This window comes from Ambystoma mexicanum, chromosome 4p (assembly GCF_040938575.1).
Source record: "Ambystoma mexicanum isolate Mex_15411 chromosome 4p, UKY_AmexF1_1, whole genome shotgun sequence".
Taxonomy (NCBI): Eukaryota; Metazoa; Chordata; class Amphibia; order Caudata; family Ambystomatidae; genus Ambystoma; species Ambystoma mexicanum.
The window spans coordinates 936,342,116-936,361,369 of record NC_090927.1 but is presented as its reverse complement, the minus strand read 5'-3'; positions in this window follow the sequence as shown (position 1 = coordinate 936,361,369).

The following is a 19,254-nucleotide window of genomic DNA, read 5'->3' as shown; positions in this document are numbered from 1 at the left end:
TCTCACATGCTCTCACTAATACAATGTCTGTTTCTTTTCCCCTTAGGGGCCGGGGTGCTGAGATGCCGAAGGTATGGCACAAACCCAAAGGCGGAGAGGGAATTGAACCACAGGTAAGTTCTACTTAGATTCGTGTTTCCCTTCTCACCTCTCTTTCTCCTTCCTTTCAATAGGTGCTGGATGGCGGTGGAAGCTCCGGATGGCCGTCGCAGGACTCGAAAACGCCACGTGCAGGTGAGTTAAATGCAGCGTGCTGCGCGCGACGCGATGCGCGTTTAAAATGTTTGCCTTCTTTGCAAGATCGTCGGCGTGCAGAATCCGGAGTGCAGATGTTTCAGGTAAGGTTCTTGTTTTCACCTGTTCTCTTCCCTTTTCTTCTTTAGGTGTTTCCAGGATGCTGGCAGGTGTGATGGAGGACCAAGGCAGGAGCAGGCACGGTGAGCGTCCAGCTGCTAAGTGCAGAACAATGCGAAGCGTGGTCTGCTGCTTTGGTGTTTCTTAAATAGCCTTTCAAGTAGTTCCAGGTATGTATTCTTCCCCCAGAAATATGTATTCCTCCACCGGTCACACCCTAGAGATCAAGTAGTCCCTAGAAAAATAGTTCCTTCCAGTCTTGGAAGTTGCAGCATGGTCTGCACAGGTAAGTTTACACCAAGCACTACTCCCAACCTACTTCTGTATGAGCCTGGCGCCGATGGCGCCAGGACTGATGTCCCCTATGAGCCTGATGCCAACGGCGCCAGGACTGAGTGCAAAGGGCCCACATCTGGGGCTGCTGGGACTTCGCTTGAATGCATGGTGTCTGTCTCTGAGGGTGCCGGGCCTGGTTTGGCTCCTTGGAGGCAGGTATCATGACAGTACCTCCCCCCAAGGCCCCTCCCAAGGGTGTCCAACCTGGAGGCCTCGGTTTATTTGGGAACTTCCGGTGAAAATTCCGTATTAGTCGAGGTGCATGTACATTCTCACTTGGTTCCCAAGATCTTTACTGAGGTCCATATCCTTTCCAATCAATCAGATAAAAGAGTTTTGACTTGGACATCTTAGAATCCAATATGTCCTTAACTTCGAATTCCAATTCTCCATCTATTGGAATTGGTTCTGGTGGTTTGCATAACCTGGTTCCGGGAGGTACTGGTTTCAACAGTGATACGTGAAAAACAGGATGGATTCGCATATTAGGTGGCAGATCGAGTTTGAAGGCTACCGGGTTAATGATAGCTTTGATTGGATAAGGCCCTACATATATCCTGGGTTAAAAGTTTGTGGAACTTTAAGCGGTAAATGTCTAGTTGCAAGCCACACTTGGTCTCCTACTTTGTAAGGAGGTACTTTACTTCGATGTAAATCAGCATTTTCCTTGTACCTTTCTTTGGCTTGTTGTAAATGAGTCTTTGCTTCCTTGAAGGCTTGGGTTATTGTGGCATGTAAATGATCCACGGCGGGCATTTCAAGGCTTTGAGGGGATTCAAGGTCCGAAGTCCTGGGATGATGGCCGAATAGGGTATAGAAAGGAGTATCACCCGTTCCAGAATGCACAGAATTGTTGTACGCGTACTCAGCAATCCATAGAATGTCCTTCCAATTACCCTCAGATTGAGGTAACATACACCGCAGATACTGTTCCAGGGTCTGGTTTGTTCTTTCGGTTTGACCATCGGTTTGAGGATGGTGGCTGGTGGATAATCGCACATCAACTTGGGCCATTTGGCAACACCTTTTCCAAAAATGAGAAATAAATTGACTTCCCCGATCAGAAACCAATATGGATGGGAAGCCATGTAAACGAACAACATTTTCAAGAAATTCCTTTGCTAAGGTGGGGGCTGAAGGCAACCCCTTCAATGGGATAAAATGAGCCATCTTGGAGAAGAGGTCTGCAATCACCAGGATAGTATTATACCCATGACTAGGAGGCAGGTCAGTTATAAAGTCCATCGATAAGGTGTGCCACGGTGCCGGAGGGATGTCCAGGGGCCGTAAAGGACCGGCTGGTTTTTGCTTCTGACTTTTATTTTGGGCGCACACTCTGCAGGTCATCACAAAGGATTTAATATCCTTTCGCCAGGATGGCCACCAGAAATGCCGTTTGATCTTTTCCTCTGTTTTAGCGATGCCCGGGTGTCCTTCCATTAGTGTATCATGATAATGTGCTATAACGAGTTCTTGCAATTCCTTGTGAGGCAGAAATAACCGCCCTTGGAAATAGGGTAAATCATTATTAATGGAATAGTTTGAGCCTTTCTGGCTCCATTCTTGTAAAGCTGTAGCGTCGAAAAGCAATTTAACTCTACCTTGAACATCCTCAATAGTTTGAGAAGAGATTACACCCAAAATCCTCTGTTCGGGAATAATCGGAACTGGCTCTAGACTTGAGGCAATGTCACCCATTCCAATTCGAGATAGAGGGTCTGCCTTGCCATTCTTGCAACCCGGGCGATATGTGATTATAAAGTCAAATTCTGCAAAGAACAGAGCCCAACGGAGTTGACGAGAAGATTGAGCTTTGGCCGTTTTCAAGTATTGCAAGTTCCTGTGATCTGTAATCACAGTAACGGTGTGCCTTGCGCCGAGCAGGTAGTAATGCCAAGCCTTGAAAGCTGACTTAATAGCCAACAGTTCCTTGTCTGTGATTCCGTAGTTCACTTCAGGAGCTGAGAATTTCCTGGACCAAAAGGCTACAGGATGTAGTTGATTTGAAACTGGATCCCTTTGAGAGAGGACAGCCCCCATGGCTAAACTAGAAGTGTCGGTTTCCACAACGTAAGGGAGGTCCGGACGAGGATGTTTTAACACAGGTGAGGAGGTGAATTAGGTTTTTAGTTCCTGAAAGGCTTGTTCTGCCTCCTTAGACCACTCGAAGCGTCTGTTTTTTCGTAGGAGCGCCGTGATGGGTTGTACCACTCGAGAAAATTCTGGGATAAACCTTCTGTAAAAATTGACAAAACCTAGCATACTTTGAACTCCTTTCACAGAACTAGGAGACGGCCATTTGAGGATTGCATCCACTTTCCATGAGTCCATTCGGACTCCTTTAGGTGTTAGGACGAATCCGAGAAACTCAACTTCCGTAACATGAAAAAGGCATTTTTCAAGTTTTGCAAACAGTTTGTGCTGGCGCAGTTTCTCCAAGACAGTTCTAACATGTTTTCGGTGATCGGACTCCGAGGAGGAGTACACCAGGATGTCGTCAATATATACAATGACACAAACATCGATGAGTTCTCGAAAAACGTCATTCATAAAATATTGAAAGGCAGCAGGTGCGTTGCACAACCCGAAAGGCATTACCTGGTACTCAAAGAGACCATATTTGGTGCGGAAGGCAGTTTTCAATTCGTCGCCTTCTCTGACACGCACTAGGTGGTAAGCTCCCCTTAAATCTAACTTAGTATAGATACAAGCATCTTTAACCTGGTCAAGGAGCTCAGGGATCAAGGGCATAGGATAAATATTCTTGACCGTTATCTGATTTAAGGCGCGGTAGTCAATGCAAGTTCTAAGGTCGCCTTCTTTTTTCGGTACGAAGAATAGAGCTGAGGAAGCAGGTGACTTTGACGGGCGAATAAAACCATTGGCAAGGTACTGATCCAAATACTGTCGCAAATGAAGGTTCTCCGGTTCAGTAAGGGCATAGATTCTACTACAAGGCGGTTGAGCATTGGGTACCAGGTCGATCTGACAATCATATGGCCGGTGAGGAGGTAAGGTGTTGGCCTGTTCCTTTTGGAAGACGTCTTGAAAGTCTTGATACTCAAAAGGTAATGGTACTGTTGTGGAGGTTACTGAGGCTAGACCCATCTGTGGATTTCCTGGATAACACTTTTGTGCACAATCAGGGAAGGTTATGCTCTTTGCTCGCCAGTCAATTCGAGGATTATGTGTTTCTAACCAAGGGATCCCTAAGATTACCTGAAATTGTGGAGCCTTGATTACATCAAACACTATGGTTTCCCCAATGGCCATCTTGGCCAACCAGTGTCATTTCCGTGGTAGAGTGTGTTACTGGCCCGGAGGCAATTTCGGTTTCATCAACCGTGGTAATGACATCCTTGGTGGTTTTTGGACGGAGAGGGAGACCAATCCTGGAAGCCAATTCAAGGTCAACATAATTTCCAATAGCCCCACTGTCGAGGTAGGCTTTTATTCCGTGCAACCGTTCAGGCTGTTTTGGATCTATGAGGACCATAGGCATGATGAAATGGGAGGTCAAAGAGTCTGTCTTCACGCTCGGCAAGCGGACCTCTACGCTTGTCGGGCTTGGTAGTTTCCCGAATCAGGTTCTGGAAGATTACTGTCTGTGGCGCCAACCACCTTCTTAGGTGGTTTTACCGGGCAATCCCGCAGGAAGTGTCCAGAAGCTCCACAGTAAAGACATAATTGTTTTTGTCTTCTTCTTTCTCGTTCTTTCTGAGTTAGTGGTCCTTTAACTCTTCCAATTTGCATTGGCTATGAAGCGTCGGTACCCTTGGGGCTTGTGTGGGTTTTGATCAGAACTCGGGTTTCAAATCTGGACCGATCCGCTTTTCTATTCTGGAGTCTATGATCAAGTTGGACCACTAAGTCAATGTATTCTGCGCAGAGTTGAGGCGGGTTCACTATTTGAGCAAGAACGTCTTTTAGTTCTCCACGCAGACCTCGGTGGAATAATGTAATTCTTTTATTCTCAGGCCACCCAGTCTCTATGACCAATCTGTTAAATGTGGCTATATAAGATAGGAGATCTTGGTTTCCTTGCCGCAAGGACAGAAGTTCGTTATCCAAGGCCTCACCCTGAGCGTGTCGAGCGAATAATCTTTCCATGCTTGCCTGGAAGCCTTGAAAGTCCTGAAGGATTGGGTCGTCTTGATTTACCAACGGAATCGACCAATCGGCAGCACTGCCGCTGAGATAGATAGCACAAAAGCCACCTTGGTTTGGTCATTAGGGAAGGCCCCAGGTCTGCATATGAAATGTAAACGACATTGATTCATGAAAACGGCGTATTTCTTGGGATCCCCAGTAAAACGCTCAGGGGGGGCCAGAGGCATATTTCCTGGCAGGTTAATTTGCACCGGGTTGGTTGAAAGCATCGGAGTGGAATTCATCCCGGAGCCGGGTAAAGGCGTTTGTCCTGCCTGACTCTGCAAAAGCTGTTTAGCCAAATCATCAGTTCGTTAGTTCCCTTCTAAAGGCGTTAGTTTGCTGGCGGGCGGCATGCACTTCTGCCCGTAATTCCCCCAATAATTGGGCAAGTTGGTCTGTCTCGGAAGTCTCCATGGCGCCTGGGTGGGAAATTATGGGTAGTCTTCGCGTTCTGTAACGCTCACCTGGCTCCCACGGAGGCACGGGCTTGGCTGGGACTGCTGTGACCTCTTCTGCAGAGATGCGTAAGACCGGGAAGATGGACTGGACTGGATTCCCCAACCTGGCTTTTCTGGCTCGGAGGAATATCCCACTGTGTGTGAAAAGGAAGGGTTAATAGTCTGCGGGTGATGTTCCGACCTCCCACTTCCCTTCTCTCCCTCCGTGAAACCCTTTTGGGATTCCCTGCGAAGACTCACCTTAGGGACCAAAATGACGAGCTCTCCATCCTGCTTTTGATGCAGGGGCGCGTTGTGATTCCAGTTACTTCACTGGATTGAGTTTAAACTAGTTTGTCCATTCCCGTCATACCGCAAATGTTTATGGCAAGTTTGGGTTTATATTCACTCATCTGTTCTTTTCTTTCGCTGGTGCTGGAGAAGATTTCGGGCTGCAGGCGATTTGGATGAAGCCAAATTCTGGTAAGAATTCCGATGAGAGATTCCTTTGCAGTTTTAAGTATCTCCTTTAATGTCCAATGTCTTTTTCCCCATAGGGGCTGGGGTACGGCAATGCCGGAGGTAAGGCGCAGACCCAAAAAGAGCTGCTGTGTCTCTCTTGCAAATGGGTAAGTCTTGAGTGAGCGTATTGCTAATGTTCTCACATGCTCTCACTAATACAATGTCTGTTTCTTTTCCCCTTAGGGGCCGGGGTGCTGAGATGCCGAAGGTATGGCACAAACCCAAAGGCGGAGAGGGAATTGAACCACAGGTAAGTTCTACTTAGATTCGTGTTTCCCTTCTCACCTCTCTTTCTCCTTCCTTCCAATAGGTGCTGGATGGCGGTGGAAGCTCTGGATGGACGTCGCAGGACTCGAAATCGCCACGTGCAGGTGAGTGAAATGCAGCGTGCTGCGCGCGACGCGATGCGCGTTTAAAATGTTTGCCTTCTTTGCAAGATCGTCGGCGTGCAGAAACCGGAGTGCAGATGTATCAGGTAAGGTTCTTGTTTTCACCTGTTCTCTTCCCTTTTCTTCTTTAGGTGTTTCCAGGATGCTGGCAGGCGTGATGGAGGACCAAGCAGGAGCAGGCACGGTGAGCGTCCAGCTGCTAAGTGCAGAACAACGCGAAGCGTGGTCTGCTGCTTGGGTGCGGCTTAAATAGCCTTTCAAGTAGTTCCAGGTATGTATTCTTCCCCCAGAAATATGTATTCCTCCACCGGTCACACCCTAGAGATCAAGTAGTCCCTAGAAAAATAGTTCCTTCCAGTCTTGGAAGTTGCAACATGGTCTGTACAGGTAAGTTTACACCAAGCACTACTCCCAACCTACTTCTGTATGAGCCTGGCGCCGATGGCGCCAGGACTGATGTCCCCTATGAGCCTGACGCCAACGGCGCCAGGACTGAGTCCAAAGGGCCCGCATCTGGGGCTGCTGGGACTTCCCTTGAATGCATGGTGTCTGTTGTCTCTGAGGGTGCCGGGCCTGGTTTGGCTCCTTGGAGGCAGGTATCATGACACTTGAATGGGTTATCACCAGTGAAGTTAACTTGGTCGCTCAAACCTGCAGAAAACTACGCGCCCCTGCACAGAAGGCAGGACGGAGGGCACTCCGGACATCACAACAAGGTGAGGAGTGGGCCATCAGTTCGAATCCAGGGAGCGGGGGGAAGAAAACGAAATCTGTTCCTAAATCTAGTCCTCCTGTGTTTTCAGGCCTGACCTCCATAGAAGGCACCATCTGGAATCAGGAAGGGTCCAGGGTGAATCCGGCAACCAGAGCATAAGGGCGTCCCTGTGGATACCAGGTGAGCGTAACAGGCATTCCCATTCGGGCTCCAAGAATCTTGGGGTATACCCCATTTAAATTTGATTTTCAAATATCTGAGTGCAGTTTGAATGATGGGAAAAGCATGTATCTATGCAGGGATTTGATTTCTAAATTGAATATGTTCTAGGAAAAGTCTGCTATTGCTCTTAGTTGCCAAGTTAGTAATATTATTCTTGACATCGGAAGACTTTAAACATGCTTTTACAATGATCTACATCACTCAGCTGGCTGTTTCCATGACCTGCTAAGGTACAGGATGCCAGCAAAACCATAGAGAGCTTGACATATTAATCCCCCTAGCCCTTCATGTATCTTATGCCCTTTCTCTAAAGAGCACTGCAAGTCAGTTTGCTGTATCCTTGATGATAGGTTGAAAAAATAAATAAGTGTATAATTATTTCCAGTGCCTCTCCACAGTAACATAGACTGCCGCAGAAACCTTTCTTATGCCATATGACTGTCAGCATTGGGTGGTGTAGCCGGTCCTTTACAGACATGTGGATGATATCTTTCTTCCTGGGATTCAGTATCAGATACATAGTTCTTGCACACAGGAGGGATTGTGTTGGCCTGAAGACTTTGTCTTGAATGGCTCTCAGCATGATGGAACATTGATCATTAAACTGACTCTTTATGACTCCCTTCATATGTTTGTTTATGCTATATGAACACTTCCAATATTAGACCATCCCATGGTGGATAAGATAGCTTTTTTTCTATGAGAAACTAGGTACTCTTTCCTTGCATTCTAAGGACACCACGTCTGTCAGTTATGTCTTCATGGGGATCGAGCCACAACATTTTCCAGAAATGTTTGGGGCTCATACATGCTGGTTCTATAATTGCCTGACCACAGTTAAGCTCTGAGAGAATTTTTTGAATTCCTAGACCATACTTATAACAAATTCGTTCTCGGTTGCTCCAACAGGCTTCGTCATTCCGTGCCCCAATTGTTTGGCTCTTTACGCCCTGATTCCACTGATTTTCTCTGGAAAATCTGCATACCTTACAAAATGAAGATTACATGATGAAAACCATTGACTGCTCCAAATATCTTCATAGTGAACAGCATTCTCACCAATCACTCTACTCCACCACCCAAGTACTTCAACTACTACTAAAGTAACTAAAGTAACATGCACTTCACTATTAGCTATTATTAGCACGTTTTAAGCATTTTGATCAACAACTAATATTTATTGGCACCTGCCGCGGGTGCATGAGTCAATCAGGTTGCTCCAAACCCAGGCTGTATGTACTGATGCAAATCCGGGTTTGCAGCAACCGCAGAGCTCTGCACACCACCCTCCATAGCTGCAGCACTTTTCCCTTAGCCCCTGCCTTCCACCCACGAAATCCATACCCTGCAGACCCCCTAAAACCTCTCTCCTGACCAGGAAGGGGCTACCCCGTCCCTTGCTGCAGAGGCAGCTTTGCATTCTGGTGAGGCCATGCGAATGGAAAAGGGGCTCTGAGTGGAGCTCTGACTTCTATTTCTATGGCAACCCTGCCTGACTCTCCCTGGCCGCTGCTGCTAACAAAGCAGTGCAGGGGGGGTTTTATTTTTCAAATTGCTTTTAGGACCTCAAGGGTTTGCCTCGTGGTGCCAACAGCCTTAATTATGCGTTTGGTGGGCTACACTGCACTGGCACCTAACGTTACAGCCCTTGCTTCATTATGGCCTGTGTTAGGCAGAATCCTGTGCAGTGCCCTTAGGGACCACTACACACAATTAAGACCACAAGTGGTAATACAAGTTCACCATTGGTACAAGCCTGTACTACTATGTTAAAGTGGTAGCAGTAGCGGAGCAGCCAGGCTTATCTCAAGAGTATATGAGCAGTAGCAGAGATTACACAAAGGGACCACAATTACTGTTACTCAAGCAAACACTGACTCAAGCTTTCTGGTAAAAAATATAAGTACATTTATTTTTAAATCGTCTGTAAAACACAACACTTCTATAAATTCAAAATCACACATAAAATATACTACAAACAACCAATTCTCTTGGCACAGAATAACTCAAGGTAAGTACATTCTGTTTTGGCGGACCGGTGTTGTGAACAAAATACGTCAACGGGGATACACATGCGATCATTTTTTGACAGCTCGGTCGTATTAAAGAAACGCTTATCCGCGGCAAGAAATGTTACCGGGGCAAAAACACACAGCACCTGGGCTAACCAGAGAGAGTTGGGGGCAAAAATCATATGCAATACTTTTGTCAAGGCACACAGAATCAGAGAACACTCGCTGACAGAAATACAAAAGTCAATAGGCCGCAGCCAGTGTCAAGTGGAACCGGTTTCCTGTTGTAGAGGATCACACAGTCAGACAGTTCAAGATTCAGCGTTGTCAGGAGTACTTAGATATTGTCTTTAGAGGAAGCAAAAGTTATAAGAAGGAGAAAAGACAAGGGAAAGACTTGGAGGAGGAGAAAAGGGATTCACCCTAGTTCCTCAAGCAGGACACAGTACCTTATTCAACGAAGAAGCTGGTGCCACGGCGGTTGTTCCTATTGGTTTCCTGCAGACCCACGGTTCCTGGAGCTTCAGCAAGAAGGAGGACGTCTGGAGGGGTCTGCACCACACAGGGATGAAGCCAGCAGCAGCAACGGTGAATAAAAGGTGCACTCCTTTAAAACAGGAGAGGCTCTTCAGGTGGCTATCCACACCACTACAGCAGTGTGCAGCGATTACGACCATGAAGGGGATCCTCTGGCTGTAGAAGATGAGCTGGTGGACCCCACCAAGCTCAAGGAAGAAGATTCCGGACTGCATCTTCTCTGGTCGTTGAAGGGTAGATAGCTAAGGACTGCAGCAGGGCTTCACCAGGATGGGGTAGTTGCAGCAGCTGACTTCTTCTCTGCTTCTCTTCGGTTCCTTGTAGTTCCAGTGGTGACTCTGACTTCCAGCCCAAGAGTCCTGCCTTTTAATGCGAAAATACCCCATTCACACAGCCTGGTTGTCAATCACGCAGCAGGGGGGGTTGTTCAGCCCGGACAACTATCTCAGCCAATCATGGCAAAGTGCGACTTGGGTTTCCTACGATACCCTGTGCAGGGGGTGACTACACCCCTCCCTCACATTCAGCCCACCTAGACACCCAGGCGCCCAGAGGAGAGCTTCTCGGCAGAAGCCTGCCAAAAGACGGTGAACGAAGGCAAACCTGGTTTGCCGCGCAAAGTAAAACACAAGAAGGACTTTAACAAAAAGAAATGGCGAATAAACCTGACCGGAGCCAAAAGAAAGAGCATTTTGTCAAGCAGGTTTATGTTCGAGGCTAATATAATAGCCTAAAACAATACCATGTTTATATAGTATAATCGCGGTAGAAAAGTTAGGGAAGAAACCACTGCCACCTGCCAAGTCTAAATGTTAAAAGAGCAAAGCAAGGCTCTAGGAGGTACAGATAAAAAGGGCTAAGGATTAACCCTTTCCAGTACTCCATGTAAGATGCGGTGGACTGGATCTGTGGTTAAATGACTAGGTAAAGTTAATGGCAACTTTACCCTTTTCTGGGGGACAGTAGTCAGCCCCAGAAAATTGAGTCGGTGGGAAGTCTATTAGACAACCCTGTGTCACTGCACTGAATGTGCTGTGTAACACACAAAAGAAGGGGGCTACTGAAGTGGTGTACTCCAGAGTCCACAAACACAAAAACAGATGAAATACACATGGCAAAACATGGGTAAGAGTGGGGGAAAAAGCTCACAATCTTACCAAGTGTAAAAAAAATAACTCCAGAAATCCAGCAAAGCTGCTGGGGGACTCACTAAGTAAGGGAAATTAGCCATAAAATTAGCCTAGTTTAGGAGAATTCTCCCTAAAAGCCTGTAACTTGGGCCCCAGGCTGTTGCTGACCAGTGTAGCCTGCCAAACGTGTGATAAATGAATAAATATGTAATGCATACAAGGGACGTGGAATAAGGTGGTGCAAAACACAGATCAAGTGTTCAGAATTAGCCTCATTGTGCAGGCTAATCAATTATTATCAATACTCTCAGTATATTTCTTAATACGACTAACCATGGATCATTGTCCACAAACCAACAAAATGGACCCATTTTGCCCAACACAAATGTACAAAAATGTGAAGTGTTTCCTGAGTGATAGATAATAAGAAATAGCTATTTTATAGCAAGCTGCTTTCTTTGCAATGGCTCAATGAAAATGGGAAGGCGCTAATAACAGTGCCGCAAATTGCGGTACCATTATTGGCTCTGAATTCCCTAAACGGGTCCATCCATAACGCCTGGTCAGACCAGGCATTAAAGGAGGGACCTGCTAAGGGAACTTGTAGTAGGACGGTAAGGGATTACCGGCACCGGTCTCCTTACCGGTACCCAGTATCCCTTACCGCCCTACTCGTAATGAGGCCCAATGTCTATGATAAAATATCTTTATTGGGAAGGAACATTAAACAATCTGGACTAGAAATAGATGTTATTTTCCAATCACAATCTTAATTTTAACTACAATAGCAAAAATTCTACTCATGAGAGAATGAAAGAAAAAAAACATTCCAAATGGTTGTAGACATGTTTCTCAACCATAATGTAGTTTCAGGAATTCTGGGTTCTTTTTTTGTAACTCCCTTAATGCTCTAGTATACATAGGGGTAGGGCTTGCCCCGATTACCTGCCCTCCCGACAACCCTTTACCTTTCCCCCAAGAGATATATCATTTTTTTGTTACTGTGTTCTCTGCTCTTGGTCTGTCCTTGACCATCTTGGATCTGATTACAGAAGACAAGCACGGTGTCCAATATGTCTGCAAAAGGAGTTTGGGTATTGCCCGTCCCTCCATCTTTCCTGTACCAGTCTTAAGGGACCCCTCAAGGTTGGCCAAAAATAAGCTTAAAGGGCCTGAACCATACACAACTCTTTGACTCCTCCTGGTTGGGAAACAGAAGGCATAGTAGGAGAATATCCCACTTTCTCCTCCGGGGCTGTTCTTAGCCACCAGTCATGACTTTCATGTTCTTATTGAACCGCTAACAAGCCCAATGGTTTGTGGTTGAAGGGCTGTGGAAAACGTGTTGGTTACCCCACATTCATTCCACAAGGTGTTTGTGTACATTGATATGAAGTTGGATCCTCTGTCAGAAATGACTTCTTTAGGGAACCCCACATGAGAGAATAGCCCAAATAAAGCTTTCACCAACAGGGGTCTTTGATGCTCCTTAAGGGTTTCTCCTTACCAGTTGGCCTGGGCTACCGCTACCAAAATGTATCGCTTTCCTGATGTGGTTTGAGCATTAAAAGAGCCAACAATGTCGGTGCCCAAAGTAGTGTAATGAGGTAGTCCTTTGTTGCTTCACAGGACTTACTGGATGCTTAGCAAGTGTGGCAGGACCTGGCAAATTCTTATATTTTCCCTCCCATATGGTGCCAGTAAAAATGGGCAGACAGCCTGTCAGCTGTCTTGGTCACCGCTAGGTGAGCTGTGTGATGCTGGAAATGCATCAGAGGGACAGGGCCTCTGAATCCTTGTCCTTTTCTGCCTTTTATCGTGTGTTCTGTTATGTTTTCTGCCCCGGAGTCCATTTGGGACTCCTGGCAGTGCAGCTCTCTCTTTTGGTTTGGTGAACAGACCCATGGGATACCCTTATGGCACCCATGGGTAGGGGTACAACCCTGTGCCCCTAGTGTATGTTTTTGGGCACCTGTGGGTGGCCCACAGAGCAGGGTATGGGCTGGTGGCAGCTCCATGCTGAATTAGACAGGTGCTCTGGGTGTCCTCCATTTTGGGATACCCAGGCCCTGCCATTGGGATCAGTTGATTCCTGATAGAAAACAAGATGGCCCCTGTGGCCTCTTGCTTTCTATTGCCTGTTGTCTTGTTTTTCCCAAAGTCCTGGGAAGCCCTGACTCTGTCCCTTCCCCCTGACTGGCTGTTGGGTGGAAGTTCCATATATGGTGTTGTTGTGAAGGCCCAGCTAGACTGACTGGAGCCTTCCCTTTGACTGTATGTTGTGGGTACCTCCTGTGGGTGGGACCTGGGTGAATGGAGTGTGTGACCAATATACACTTCTTGTTGTGGTTGTCTGGTTTCTGGCATGTGAGACAAAGACTGAGACAGCCCTGCCCGAAACTGGCCTGAATGCAGTGTGTAGTGTTGAATGGCTGGGTACTTGTCCCAATCCACATTCCTTGTTGTGAGTGTCTGAAAGGGAGGAGTGTGGCCTGAATGCACTGTGTGCCTGATTGGCTGACTGACTGCATGAATGCCCTTCTGTGTGATTGGCTGCTGCGTGTGTGCCAGCAGTGTGGATGAGAGACAGGATAGTATATCTGGGGACCTCTCACCACTGGAAATTGTTCAGAAGCATTCAGAAGCTGAGTCTCCACTCAAGAGTAACTGGATTTGCTGATCCTCGACGTCCAGCTGGAAGAAGAAGACTTGCTGTGGCATTTGCTTCGACAGAAACTGAAGGTTGTCGAAATCGTCGAGACTGACCCGAGAGAGGACCTGGCTAGGCGCCCTCTTCCCGTGCTCCGAGGGACCATCGAGCACCGCTGAATCTTCGCCGAAGCGCCCTGGAAGTCAGACCCTCGAAAGGCTGCCGACCCGAGACGGGACCGCCGAGGAGATCGAAGTGAAGCACCCGGACATCGACGCTGTCGAAGTCCATTGCCGTCGACCAGGGTTCGCAGGTCTGTGTAACCGCTGGAGGCCCGTCGAAGTTGTGTTGCCCAGCCGTGGGAACCACTTGACGCCGTGCCGCCGACGACCGGAGCCGTCCGCTCCTTGCCTAAGAACATTTGACTCGAAGGACTCCCTCGTCCGCACCGTCGACCGCTTTTGTCCTGCCGGAGAAAGTCGAGGACGACCAACGCGCCGAGGAGAATCCGCCGGTGGGTTTCCCGCCACCTCACGACCCCAAAGACTCGAGCGACTCGACGCCCTTGCTGGGCCACCGTCATTCACAATCTTTGCGGTCCAGAACTAGTGTCGCCGAGGTGCCCCGCACGCCTCTTCCTCGCAGGACGCCGACGTCTCGACGCCGACGAGCACCGCTCGGATCGAAGCCTGCCGCCTCATCGACGCCGTTCTACCTCGTTTGTTGTCGGACGTTCGACGCCCCGTGTCTCCCGCTTGAAAGGGGAGGCATTCAAGAAGGGCCGTCGATTCCCCGACACCGAACACCGAGTTCTTCGACGCTTCTCGACGCCTCTCGACGATCCGTGACTCCTGCTTTAAAGGGGGTCATTCAAGAAGGATCTGTCGACGCCTCTTCGAAGAACTCGACTCCACCAGGTACATTGGGGGGGTAAAAACATTGTAGGAGAGAATAAGACTATTGAACAATATCTGGACTGGGCTTTTGTTATATCTCTTTATTTTACAGGTTGCCCAGGTGGGGGGATCTCCACACAGAACTGTGTCCAGTAGCAAGGGCCAGTCTTCTGCCTATTGTCTCAACCATCTGTTTTCTCTCCTCTCTCTATTGCTGGTTTCCTTCTTATTGATCTGTGTGCCATTTTGACAGTATTGTGAATGCACTTTAATGAGGTCTAATATTAGTGGTACCACTTTAGAATTGTAGATATTTACCATTATTGATTTTCCTGAGCACAAAGTGCGTTATTGTGATAAGTGTACATAACCCTTGAATATTAATTATATAAAGACTGTGTTTTCAGTAATACAGTGTGTGGACATTCCTTTGTGGGGGCTTGGGGATACACTGTACTTAAGAACCAGCCTGCATCACCTCCTGAGAAGCTAGGCCTTGATTGCTCGCCCACTGCTACCATATTAGAGAATCTTGGCTGGGGTCCTCTGTGCCTCTCCTCTACCATATAGAGAGCAGAAGTACAGACCCCCCACCAGTCTTTACAAAGTCTGGTGGCAGCGGTGGGATGCTTATGGTTTTAAGACTCAGTGTATAACCGTGCCACTTACAAAATATCCGCACTTTTATTAGATTAAGGTTCGGGTGTGTTCCAAATAACTGCATTACAAGCAATGGAGTCCATTGCAAATGGTAAATTGACTCGGATGAGCTTAGAGGCTCTCCAGAGTGCTTGTGAAGCCAGGGAGTTAGACTTTGTGGATAAGTCTAGGGCTGAGCTGATAGCTGCCCTGGTGGATTACCAGACTGATGGTGAAACTCTTGAGGAAGGGGGGGATGCAACCAGTGAGGACTCTGCCCCTGGGGTTGTCGCTGAATCTGTTTCTGGGAATGCCACCATTCCTGCTGCCTCTGTTCCAAACTCCAGCAATTCCATGGAACTTGAGTTATTAAGGATGAAGTTAGCCTTTGAATATCGCAAGTTGGAAATAGAAGCTGAGCTTAAGAAAGAGGAGCTGGCACAGCAAGTGGAACTCAAGAATAGGGATCTTGCGCTCAAAGAAAAGGACACTGAATGTCAGAGAATCCAGTTAGAGAAAGCTCGAGTGGAGACTTCAGCTAGACCAATTGAGAGTGGCAGGTCCCCAGCCACCAAGTTTATGAAAGATTTGGTTGGTGTGTTTGTGGAGGGTTCAGATATCCTCCAATGGATTGAAGCGTTTGAAATGGCTTGTGCAATTCATGAGGTAGATAAAAGAGATTGGGCTAAGTGTTTGTTAAGCAGAGTGCCTCAAACTGGATATGACTGTATTCTGAAGCTGAGTGTGGAAGAAAGGGGTCAGTATGAGTGTATGAAGTCTGCTTTGATTGCCAAGTTTGGCAAGACACCTGCCCAATACCTTAAAAGGTTCAGGGAATTTAAGAAAAGAGAGAATGTGTCTTGGGTTGACTGGGTGAGTACTGCGCACATGAACATGATGGGGTGGATTGATGGATACAAGGTGAAAACTTTTGTTGAGTTGTCCCACCTCTTGTTTTTTGAGCATTTTTCTGAAGCCTGTTCACCAGAGCTGCGTCAGTATGTGGCTGACCAGAACATTTTGGACCCCTTTAAGCTGGCTAGGTTGGCTGACAAGTGGGTCTCCCATCGGGTGTCCCCTAAGGACTCCAGTGGGAAGGACAAGGACAAAGAAAAGGGGGCCTCTCAGAAAGCTGAGGAGTCCCAAAAGCAGTCACAGTCGGGTAAACCAAAACCTTCCTCTCCTAAGACCCAAAAATCTAGTGGGGATAAGTCCTCTGTGGGTGGGAATAAGAGTAGTGGTCCACCTGCTGCAAAGCAGGTTCCCAGTGGTTCCAGTACCGTACCCCGCACTCCTGGCACTTGTTGGGATTGTGGGGCTCTGGATCACAAAAGAGGTGACCCCAAGTGTAAAGGTAAGGCACTAGGAGTACAGGCTGTCAGCCTGACCTACCCTTACCCCGTGTCTGAGGTGGAGGCCACTGTCCTCCCCTCCTCTACCGGAATCACCTTTGGTGCTCCGGTAGAGATTTCCTTAGTGTCCCTTGGGGCCTGGGACCAGTACGCAGAAGTACTGGCGACTATCCCACAGAACACCCGTAGGTTTTTGAGAAGTGTCCTCTTGAATGGCCAGCCTTCTACTGGTTTGAGAGACACTGGGGCAAGCATGACAGTGGTGGACAGGACCCTGCTCAAGCCAGAGGACTATGAAGGTGCTCCTCTGCAAACCACCAGATTAGCTGGTGGGCCTCCCAAATTATCACCTGTAGCCTTAGTCACACTCATGATTGGAGACAAGACAGCAAAGCTTCCTGTCCTGGTTCAGGACAATGTCCCTGCTAACATTCTGTTAGGTAATGATCTAGTGGAGTTGGGGTTGATCTCGGATGGTCTTCCCCTGACTGCTGCTGCGGTCACTAGGTCACAGGTGACACCGGGTCTGGCTGTGAGTCAGGTACCCGAGCCAAAGGCGAGGCCTAAGGCAAGAAGAAGGAAGACCAAGAAGGCCACCTCTGTGGAGGGAGCACCTTCTCTTCCTGCTGTTCCGACAGCACCCATTGGGATCCATGCTCCGGACGGGCTGGGTCCAGTGGAAAACCCAAACTCAACTCCTGTGGGAGAAGAGGCAGAAGACTCTCCTGTGGGAGAGGTTCTTAACCCGGAGGAGCACCCCGACCTTCAATGCTTGTTAGCTGAAGGGGGACCCTCCCGGGCAGACTTCTGTAAAGGACAGAGAGAGTGCCACTCTCTCGAGGGTCTGAGGAAACAGGCCCTGTCCCAGGCACAAGGTGAAGTGCCTAGGACATTCAAGATTTATTGGGAGGGTGAGCTCCTTGTTAGTGAGCCCACTAAGCCTGAACCTGGTGCCCGCAAGAGGTTGGTGGTACCCCAGGTTTACAGGCCCTTCCTACTGCAGTTGGCGCATGAGGTGCCCTTGGCTGGTCATCTTGGGACTAAGAAGACTAAGCAGAGGCTCTCTGCCCATTTCTACTGGCCAAGGATGGGGGTAGAAGTGGAGTCCCACTGCAGGACCTGCCCCACTTGTCAGTTGTCTGGCAAGACTGGAGGCAGGATCATTGCCCCACTGCAGCCATTACCAGTGGTTGGCACACCATTTGAGAGGGTGGACATCGACATCGTTGGTCCCCTTGACCCTCCCACTTCAGGTGGACATCGGTTCATCCTGGTCTTGGTAGATCATGCCACCAGGTACCCTGAGGCAATACCCCTTCGGACTGTTACTGCCAAGGTGGTTGCCAGGGCTCTCCTGGGCATTTTCACCCGTGTTGGATTCCCCAAGGAGGTTGTCTCTGACAGAGGATCCAACTTCATGTCTAGTTACATGAAAACCATGTGGAAAGAGTGCGGGGTAACCTACAAGTTCTCCACCTCTTACCACCCCCAGACCAATGGTCTGGTTGAGAGATTTAATAAAACTCTCAAGGGCATGCTAGGTGCTTTGGAAGAGCCCCTAAGGAGGAAATGGGATCTCCTCCTGCCATGCCTGCTGTTTGCTTACAGAGAGGTACCTCAAGAGGGTGTTGGTTTCAGCCCCTTTGAGTTACTCTTTGGACATCCCGTGAGGGGGACCCCTCGCCTTGATCCGAGAAGGCTTGGAAGCCACCCCTCCAGGTCCCGCCAAGCAAGTGGGGGACTATGTGTTAGGCCTCAGGCGGAGGATGACACAAATGATGGGTCAGGCAACAGCAAATCTCAAGGCCAGCCAGGAATTGAACAAGTACTGGCATGACCTTAAAGCTTCGCAAGTGGATTGGACTCCGGGACAGGAAATCCTTGTGATGGAGCCTACCAAGCCTAGAGCTTTGGCAGACAAGTGGACTGGACCCTTCAGGATCATCTCCAAGATGGGCGAAGTCAATTATCTGGTTGACATGGGAGCCTCTGGGGTAGCCCCCCAGGTATTCCATGTCAACAGGCTCAAGCCTTTCCACAGGCGAGCAGAGGTCTCATGTCTCTTGCTAGCTTCAGGGCAAGAAGAGGATGAGAGTGAGCCCCTTCCTGATTTGCTGCATAGCCACCCTCAGGATGGCTCAGTGGAGGGAGTACAACTCTCTCCCGATTTGACAACAGAGCAGCAGAGGGCCTGCCGGGCTTTGCTCCAGCAGTATGCCTCTCTGTTTTCACTGACACCGGGCCTTACACCGTGGTGTAAGCACGAAATTGACACTGGTGACAGTGTGCCTGTCAAGAGCAGGAGCTATCGTATGTCAGATACCGTCAAAAACCACATCCAGGCTGAGGTCGCCAAGATGTTGGATCTGGGTGTTATTGAACCCTCAACCAGTCCCTGGTCCAGTCCAGTGGTCCTTGTCCCCAAGGCAAGTTCCCAGGCGGGTACCAAGGATTGGAGATTCTGTGTGGACTACCGAGGAGTCAATGCCGTCACCAAAACTGACGCGCACCCATTGCCCAGGGCTGATGAGCTCGTGGACACCATAGGTGCTGCCAAATTTGTGAGCACCTTTGACCTTACCTCAGGCTATTGGCAAATAGCTCTGACGGACCATGCCAAGGAAAAGACGGCGTTCTCCACACCTGAAGGACTCTACCAGTTTAGGGTCATGCCCTTTGGGTTGAAGAATGCCCCTGCCACCTTCCAGAGATTGGTCAACCATGCGCTCAGTGGGCTGGAAGCCTTTTGTGTGGCTTACTTAGACGACATTGCCGTCTACAGTTCCACCTGGGAAGAGCATTTGACACATCTGGATAGGGTGTTGCAGGCCTTAAAAAGGGCTAACCTCACTATCAAGGCCACCAAGTGCCAGATAGCTCAGGGGAAAGTTACCTATCTTGGTCATGAGGT